Source organism: Ursus maritimus, unplaced genomic scaffold, assembly GCF_017311325.1.
Source record: "Ursus maritimus isolate PB19 unplaced genomic scaffold, ASM1731132v1 scaffold_14, whole genome shotgun sequence".
Classification (NCBI taxonomy): Eukaryota; Metazoa; Chordata; class Mammalia; order Carnivora; family Ursidae; genus Ursus; species Ursus maritimus.
The window spans coordinates 64,302,017-64,311,167 of NW_024423786.1; the positions used below are offsets into that span (position 1 = coordinate 64,302,017).

Here is a 9,151-nt window from a genome sequence, read left to right on the forward strand (position 1 = left end):
AAAGGCTACTTTCAAATTCAATGGAAAGCCCTAAAAGACACCTTAATAAACAAAAGTGCATCCTGTTCTCAGTATGGGGGCGCCTGGGTAGTGCAGTCAGTTAAGCATCTGACTCAGGTTGTGATCGCAAGGTCATGAGATCAAGACCCGTGTTGGGCTCCGTGCTCAGTGCAGAGTCTGCTTGTCCCTCTCCCTCCCTCTCTGCATCCCCTTTCTATCTAAAATAAATAAATAAATCTTAAAAAAAAAACAACCTTGGTATGGAAAAATGTCAGTTATTCCTTAATAAATTAATATAAAACTAGTAACTATAGTGTCAGGATTTTGCTGTGAATCCGCATAAGCTGATTCAAAAGTTGTTTTTAACCTTTTCTTTTCATTTTTTTATTTTCATTTTTATTTTTTGCATGAAGGATCCAAGGATTTAATTTACATGACAGGGAAGAACTAAAAATACTTGTTACAAAAATCAAACTGCAGGAAACAATAAATCTGAAAGAACTATTCACTTCTTTTATCTAGAAGTCTTTCCGAGCACCCGAAATAAATCTAAAGAGCCACGTAGAGACCCCCGAAATTGATTAGTTCAACATACAGTGAAGAAAATAACTTTTTTTTCAATCTCAATTGGAAAAGAACACTAATTATCTAGTACTTTAGATTTCCTAATTTTTTTTACAAGTTTTAAGGCTCATACTCAAAGTTCAACCTGTGTTTTAACTTTTAAGTTCAGACATATCAAAGCTTAAAAAAGTATAGAAGGCTTGTAATTTTTTATTGCTTTCATGCAAATATATCTTCTTTTTCAAAAAAAAAAAAAAAATGAAGCCACGTCGATTTCCCACACCCGCAAGAGTGAAGAAAGAAGTTCTGTATTTCCTTTTTACTAGGATATGGTCTCTTGGGAGATCATCTCTAAGACATTGCTTTTTTTTCTTCATAAGAATGGTCTTCATCTTTTTTAGGGTTTAATGCTAAAGTCTGAAAAGCATCATCATTAACAAGCAGCTCCTCTGTCCTGATTTCATTCCTTTGTCTTTCCAAAGGCACCTCGCTCGCCACCTTTTCGGGAGCCCGGGGCTGCATCACTGTTGGTGACGAGAGGTCGCTCCTCCATCCACATCCCCCTGGTCTTCTGCCCCGAAGTGGCCATTGGGCAGCTTTCTCTTTACAGAAAAACTGGAGTCCGGGGCACCTGGGTGGCACAGCGGTTAAGCATCTGCCTTCGGCTCAGGGCGTGATCCCGGCGTTATGGGATCGAGCCCCACATCAGGCTCCTCCGCTATGAGCCTGCTTCTTCCTCTCCCACTCCCCCTGCTTGTGTTCCCTCTCTCACTGGCTGTCTCTCTCTCTGTCAAATAAATAAATAAATAAAATCTTTAAAAAAAAAAAAAAAAAGAAAAACTGGAGTCGGGGATCACCTCACCCTTCATGAAGAGCACTTCACTGTTCTCAGTAAAATTAGGTTGGATCCAGAGGTCTGAGCAGGTGGATGGCACTGGCTGCCAGGTCACGTGGCCAGTGTAGACCCCACAGCGGTGGATGCACTTGAACGCCGGAGATTCCAGAATTGTATGGACTCTTGTTGGTGTGAATGTGCTGCCTCGCCTTCAAATGCAACTCAGATGCCTCGGTCGTCACAAAGGTGCCAAAGCAAAAGGGGCAAGTCACTGCTTGTTTGCTGGGGCTCCGGGAGGCACCTTCTGTCTGGGGTCGCATGGGCACGAGTGACTTGGAGTCTCTCCCAGCTAGTATGGCCAGGTAGACTTCCCGCTCCCCAAGCTCTTCCTTTGGCAGTATGGTAGCGAAATCGAGACGGGGAAACATCAGGTTGCCGTTAGCATCGAGATCCAAGCGAGAACCTTTGTCCCTATAATCCACAGGTAATTTCTTCTTCCCTCGGCACATAGTCCTACTGTGCTCTGAAAGGCCTTTCATGTCATGGAAAGTGCACGGACAGCACACGCACCCCAGGCCATTTGCAAGTGATGGATAAGCTCTTTCTCGGACACTAAGCATTTACAGGAGAGACACCGAACTGTTTTCTCGCCTGTGCACTTTACAAATGGTGCACATGCTGCCAGGTTGTCGGGCTCCAGATTTTCAGCGGATTTGGATTCACTGGGCTCATATTATGAGCCACTTCCATAGGAACCTGGGAGACGTTGGAAGGGAAGAGCTCATTGCAAACCGGACAGGTTTTCCACTGCTTCGCCTGTTTGAGCGCCTGGTTGGCTTCTGCCACAGATGGCGAGGCCTGAGCAAACCCACTCCGAGCAAACCCACCACTGGAGGAGACGGCACGCGGGAGCTGGGTGGGCATCTGGGGCAGGGGGGATAGTGGCAGCACCTCCTGGAGGCACAAAGTGACAGATGCTGGGGCAAGCGTGGATGTGGGAATGCCAATCACCTGTTTCCCCGTCGGCATGAGCTGTCTGAGAATAGAGCCTGACGGGAGGCCCGGGGTGTTTTGAGAGGCGCCAGGTCTCACTGGCTGATTTGCAGGCGAAACGTTGGTGCTCACAGACTGGTTTAGTTGTAGGGCCCCAGGACTCACTGGCTGGCCCTCGGGGAGCACTCCTCAAAGGACGGGCTGACGAAGCTGAAGAACACCAGAATTAATACCCTGGTTTGCAGGGAGAGCACCTGCCGAGACTCTCTGGTTGGGAGAAGGGAGCCCAGGTGGGACCACCTGGCCTGCGGGAAGGACCCCAGAAGTGGCCGTCTGTCCCGAAGGGACAACCCCCGCAGGGGTCATCAGGCCTGCAGAAGGACCCCTGATGTGACTGTCCGACTCACCCCTGGTGAGACAGCCTGAAGAACCCCGGGGGGTGACAGACGGAAGGACAGGAAGGATGCCAGGCCCAGGCATGTCTGTCGACGGCAAGAACTCCAGGCCCAAAAGGCTGGCTGAGGAGTAAAGGCCCCAGGATGGATGGTCTGGTTTATGCGTAGGACACTGGTTCCAACAGACCTATTTATAGGTCCGACTGGCTGACGCAAGGGCAACGTGGGAGGATTTGCTGACCGAGCAAGTGGGACTCCATAAGAAGGAAAGACAGGCTGGGGAGCGGAGGAAGGCAGAGGACTGGAGACTACAGTCATGTGCGACTGTGCCACGGCAGGCGGAGAAGGGGTGAGGCTTCCAGAAGTGCCCCAGGCCACAGTCACTGGCCGGACCAGGTCTGGCTCTGGCTGCGGGGATGTGGGGATATGGCCGCGAGGCCCAGAGCGCAGCTGTCCGGTGGTACAGCCAAAGGTGCCGCCGGCTTTGCAGCAACGTGCCTTTGCTTCAAAAGTCCAGGCTTCTTAGTATGTTCTGAAATCCCGCATCTAAACTTACCCTCCAAGTCCCTGTGAAGGTTTGATGTCAAAATAGGATACATTACAGCATCCCGGCTGCTGGGATTGGTGTTGCATTTTTTATTTATTTATTTATTTATTTATTTATTTTTTTAATGATTTTTTATTATATTATGTTAGTCACCATACAGTACATCCCCGGTTTCCGATGTAAGGCTTGATGATTCATTAGTTGTGTATAACACCCAGTGCACCATGCAGTACGTGCCCTCCTTACTACCCATCACCGGTCTATCCCATTCCCCCACCCCCCTCCCCTCTGAAGTCCTCAGTTTGTTTCTCATAGTCCATAGTCTCTCATGTTTCATTCCCCCTTCTGATTACCCCCCCTTTCTTTATCCCTTTCTTCCCCTACCGATCATCCTAGTTCTTATGTTCCATAGATGAGAGAAATCATATGATAGTTGTCTTTCTCTGCTTGACTTATTTCACTTAGCATTATCTCCTCCAGTGCTGTCCATGTTGTAGCAAATGTTGAGAACTCGTTCTTTCTGATAGCTGAGTAATATTCCATCGTATATATGGACCACAACTTCTTAATCCAGTCATCTGTTGAAGGGCATCTCGGCTCCTCCCACAATTTAGCTATTGTGGACATTGCTGCTATGAACATTGGGGTGCATATGGCCCTTCTCTTCACTACGTCTGTATCTTTGGGGTAAATACCCAGTAGTGCAATGGCTGGATCATAGGGTAGCTCAATTTTTAACTTTTTAAGGGACCTCCACACTGTTTTCCAGAGTGGCTGCATTTTTTACAATAATACTTGTCACATGGTGGCATCTTCTCAGTAGAAAGGCTGTGCTCAGTTTTCGGTTGCTCGCCCATTTCCTCAGTTCGCAGGCCAAAGGAGGCGTGAATGAAGTCGTGAAAATGGGCTACCAGCACATGCTTCTTGCTGCAGTACACAGTGCTTGCGAAGTTACATTTTAAACATGTAAAAGTTATCACGTCCTTCCTCGAAGTTTTAGCGTCACCCAAAATAGTCACTGGGTGGTTCTGGACTTTCCGAACAGGTGCATGGAACATTCCAAAGTGCCTTCCCACAATTTGGGTTGAGAAGAAAATACACAGTTTGGACAAGGGATCACCAGCTCCTGATCAATGTCATCTTCATGGTAACGATGAAAATGATTTTTGAATGAAGTTCTAGCCTTTTTGTATTTACAGAGGCTACAACAGTATGGCTTTGTTTGGTATCTCACTTTCTTTCCAGAAGGTTCCCCGAGAGAAGTATCTCCCAGTGGTGTGTTTAAAAAAAAAAAAAAAAGTACTTCTCTCCTGGATTAAAGTCTTTAAGGTCCTTCAGCAACTCCTTGCAGCTGTCAAGCTCAGTATCCACAAGAATGCCTTTTGCCTTTTTTTCGTACCTTCCTGATGTTGTCAAGATTTTCCACAGGAATTTTGAAACATTTTTGAATTTTTTCCTAGGGGTGCCTGGGTGGCTCAGTCGGTTGGGCGTCTGACTCTTGATCTCAGCTCAGGTCTTGATCTCAGGGTCATGAGTTCAAGCCCCAAAGCCTCACCTAACAGAGGAGCTGTCAAGAACCTCATGATGGTGTTCCTAAAAACAGCATGGATTCTGGAACTGGACTTCCTGGGTTCAGATCAGGTCCACAGTTTATAAACTGTGTAATCTCTGGCAAATCACAGTCCCTGGGCCTCGGGTGCCTGCCTCCGACCGAAGATGAACACGCACTTTCCACAGGCCCTGCTTATCACATGCGAATCCCCACTCGCACCCAGACTCCCAGCCCTCCTGACTGCATTAAACCTGGGTGTTCCCCGTGGGCCTTCTGGTACCTGCCTCCTGGCAGGGGAAGTCCACCACCCTCCCTCCCACCAGCAGTGCTCCACAGGCGATCCTCAAGGCCTCAAGAGGCTGTGATGACCCTTCTATTCGATTGTAACGAGTGTTAACAGCACTTCCACTCTCATTCATAGAAAACACTCAAAATATCTGACTATCAGGGCACTTGCGTGGCTCAGTTGGTTAAGTGTCTGCCTTCAGCTCAGGTCATGATCCCAGGGTCCTGGGATCGAGCCCCAAGTCGGGCTCCAGGCTCAGTGGGGAGCCTCCTTCTCCCTCTCCCTCTGCCCTGCTCATGCTCTCTCTCTCTCTCAAATAAATAAAATTTAAAAAACATATATAGATATATATATTTACTTATATAAATATATAGATAAATATACAGATATCTATATAAATATATATAAGTAAATATATAGATATATAGTTATATCTGATGATTGGCGTGCACGTGTGCACTATCTGAATCGGCGGGTCTCATTTCTGATGTTCCAAAGCCAAATGTTAGTAGAAATTCTGCAAACACAATCTATGTCAACGCAGTCAGCCAAGGCAGACAAAGTTAGCATTTTAATGTCAGCATCTGCATCGCCAACATTCACATTCAGGGTTCAGGCAGGGAGTGCCGGGCTGAAGGGCTGGGGACTGGCTCTGGCTGCCAGGCTGCCCTCCCACAGCCCTACCCCCCCTTGGAGTGAAACCACCCCCGGGGCAGAGCTCGGTGCCACAAGACACCCCCCCATCCCTGCCATGGCAGACCTCAGCGGGTCACTCCAAGCTGCTCCTGGGAGAGACTCCAGGGAACCGGTTTGTGGAGAGGAACGCCCTGCGGGGGCCACCCTCCGCACTCCTCTCCCCTTTATTTTTTTTAAGTAGGTTCCACACCCAATGCAGGGCTTAAACTCAGGATCCTGAGATTAAAAGTCACATGCTCTACCGACTGAGGCAGCCAGGCAGCCCTGATTCAAAAATTTCAATAGAAAATATAAATATATATGAGTAGCCATTTTTTAAAAAGAAGACTCTTGTGTCTGATAGTGTTTGCCCTATCAGACGTGAAAATACATTATATTGTAGTTACTATAATTCCTAAAATTTTTTGGCACTGGATCATGAATAGAAAGATCAATTAAACATAAGATTCTGTAAGTATATAGAAATGCCTTTGGTAATTTTGTGCATGATAAAGGTGTCATTTCATATTATTTGGAAGTGGTAATTTATTTAGTAAGTAAGGGGAATAATTTGAAAATAACCCCAGGGCGGGGGGAAGTAGCATGATCACTGCTTCAAAATAAATTCAAGATGGATCAAAATTTTAAATGTTAAAATGAGGGACGAGAAAGGAAAATGGAGTATATTGTTAACCTAGCAATTCTGCTTTTAAAAATACACACCGAAGATGTGTTTTGTCCATGATAATAAAGACACTTCTCCAAGGATATTTACTACAGCTCTGCCTATACTAGCAGAAGTCTACAATGAGAAATAATCAATAGATTCATTAACCAGAAAAGGTACGGTCATATAACGGAATCTGTTTGGTTCTTAAAAACAATGGCGCACACACAGTCATTGCATAATGACTGCAATACGTGAATTGGAAAAAGCAAGATACGGAGAGTGTGTTCAGTGTATTCTCATTGGGTACCAAGGATCAGGTGGATGGACATGTCTAGGGATATAGATGCCAGTGTACAAATCGGTTTAAATGTAAGTGTATACATTTTGGTTCACCTTTAGATACAGAGTATAGATAATGGTACCTTGTACTCTATGTGCATTAACATTTCCTGAATATATAGACCAGAAACTATTAGGATTGAGTGTCTGGGGAGAGACCTGGGGTACTGGGTGGTGAGGGTGAATTTTATCTGACAAGATTTATTCCTGTGTCATTCGAGTGTTTTTAAGCATGTGTAGGAGAGCCTTCTAAAATAATATAAAGTCCAGAATAAATTAGCCATAATTTGGGAGCTTTTATAAAAATCAAACTATGAGAAAATAGGACCTCTATTTTGCCTATATCTGATGCTGTTTTCAGTTTTGTTTTGTTTTTTTAATTTCTGGGGATTTTGTTTGTTTATCCTGGTTCTTAACGATGTTCCAAATAGTCGAACCTGTCAGACAGGGGATTTCAGATGACTGTGTTCTCTACAACAGAATGGCACATTATGAGCTGTAAGTCAGAAGATTCAGTCATTCATGTATTCAACAAATTATTATTGAGAACGTACTGGGTCCCAGCCAGTGCTCTGCAGGCACTTGGGTAAACCAGAGAACAAACATGAGCTGGTACCCAGTCTGTCTGCAGACTGAAGTGAGGCGCTTCTGAGACTTCGTGTGGGTGCCTGCTTTAGGAGTCCTCACAGGACAAGAAAAGATTTAGGATTTGTTGTACACGGTTAACAAAGCATTTATTTTTTTAAAGATGCATCCACGTATTTATTAAGTGCCAACTTGGTAGAAATCAATAGCAATTAGCCACGAAAGGGGAGGCGGTAATTTACACTCAAGCTTTGACATTTCAAAAATATCTTGCTCCAAACTGACGTAACAGGTGTGATTGGCCAGTACATGGAGCAAATGAAACGTGTTCATGGCTGGAGGGAGTGCAGAGTGGTGCAAGCATTTTGGAGCTCTGTTTGGCAGTTTGCAGGAAAGTGAAATATACAGTCACCATATGACCCCGTGATTCCACTCCCAGGCATTTACCCAAGGGAAATGAAAAAGTTCATTAAAAAAACAACTCCGACCCGGAGACATTATGCTAAGTGAAATAAGTCAGTCAGAGTAAGACAAATACCATCTGATTCCACTCATATGTGGAATTTGAGAAACAAAGGAACAAACAAAGGAAGAAAGAGCCCCCAAACCAGACTCTTAAATAGAAAGAACAAACTGGTGGTTACCCTGGGGGAAGGGGGTAGGAGAGGGGGTGAGGGTGGAGTGAAGTCAGTAAGGGGATTAAGAATACACTTGGGTGGGGTTGGGGTGACTGGGTGATGGGCATGAAGGAGGGCAGTGGAGCACTGGGTGTACTATGCAAGTGATGAATTACTAAACTAATGATACACTGTATGTTAACCAATTGAATTTAAATAAAATAAGTTAAAGAATACACTTGTCTTGAGCACTGAGAATGGTATAGAATTTCTGAGTCATTATATTGTACGTCTGAAACTAATATAACACTGTTAATTATACCTCAATAAAGAAATAAAATGCCTTGTAAATTGTGAAGAAAAAACAAAACACCTTACACAAATATTATTACACAAATATTATTAGCAGCTTTATTCATTGCCAATAGAAAGGAACTACTGATAAGGGTTTTTTTGTTTGTTTGTTTTTAAAAAGGTAAATCTCAAAAACACATGTTCAGTAAAAGAAGCCAGACTCAAAAGTTTGTAGCCTGCATGATTCCCTCTACAGGACATTCTAGAAGAGAGAGAGCCACTCTCTAGTGACAACAAAGAGACCACTGGTTGCCTGCAACTTTCTGGGGTGATCGAAATGTTGCCTGTCTTGACTGTGGTAGTAGTTTCATGGGTATATGCACTTGTCAAAACTCATCAAACTGTACACTAAAAATGGGTACATTTTACTGTATGTAAATGATACCATCACAGAATTGATTTAAAAAGAAAAGCATGAGGGGCACCTGGGTGGCGCAGTCGTTAGGCGTCTGCCTTCGGCTCAGGGCGTGATCCCGGCATTCTGGGATCAAGCCCCACATCGGGCTCCTCTGCTAGGAGCCTGCTTCTTCCTCTCCCACTCCCCTTGCTTGTGTTCCCTCTCTCACTGGCTGTCTCTGTCAAATAAATAAATACAATCTTAAAAAAAAAAAAAAAAGCATGAATTAGGATAAAAGACACCATATAGGATTTTCTATTGGGGATGAGGTCGTTAGAACAATTCAAATCCTGGCCTGTTTACTTAGAATACTTGAAACCTCCCAGGAAAGCAAGTAGAAAT

The 9,151-nt window shown here is 44.7% G+C and overlaps 1 pseudogene; it reads right to left on the reverse strand.

The window, feature by feature from the left end:
• Positions 1–684: 684 nt before the first annotated feature.
• LOC103660511 lies at positions 685–4,772 on the reverse strand (annotated as a pseudogene).
• Positions 4,773–9,151: the final 4,379 nt, after the last annotated feature.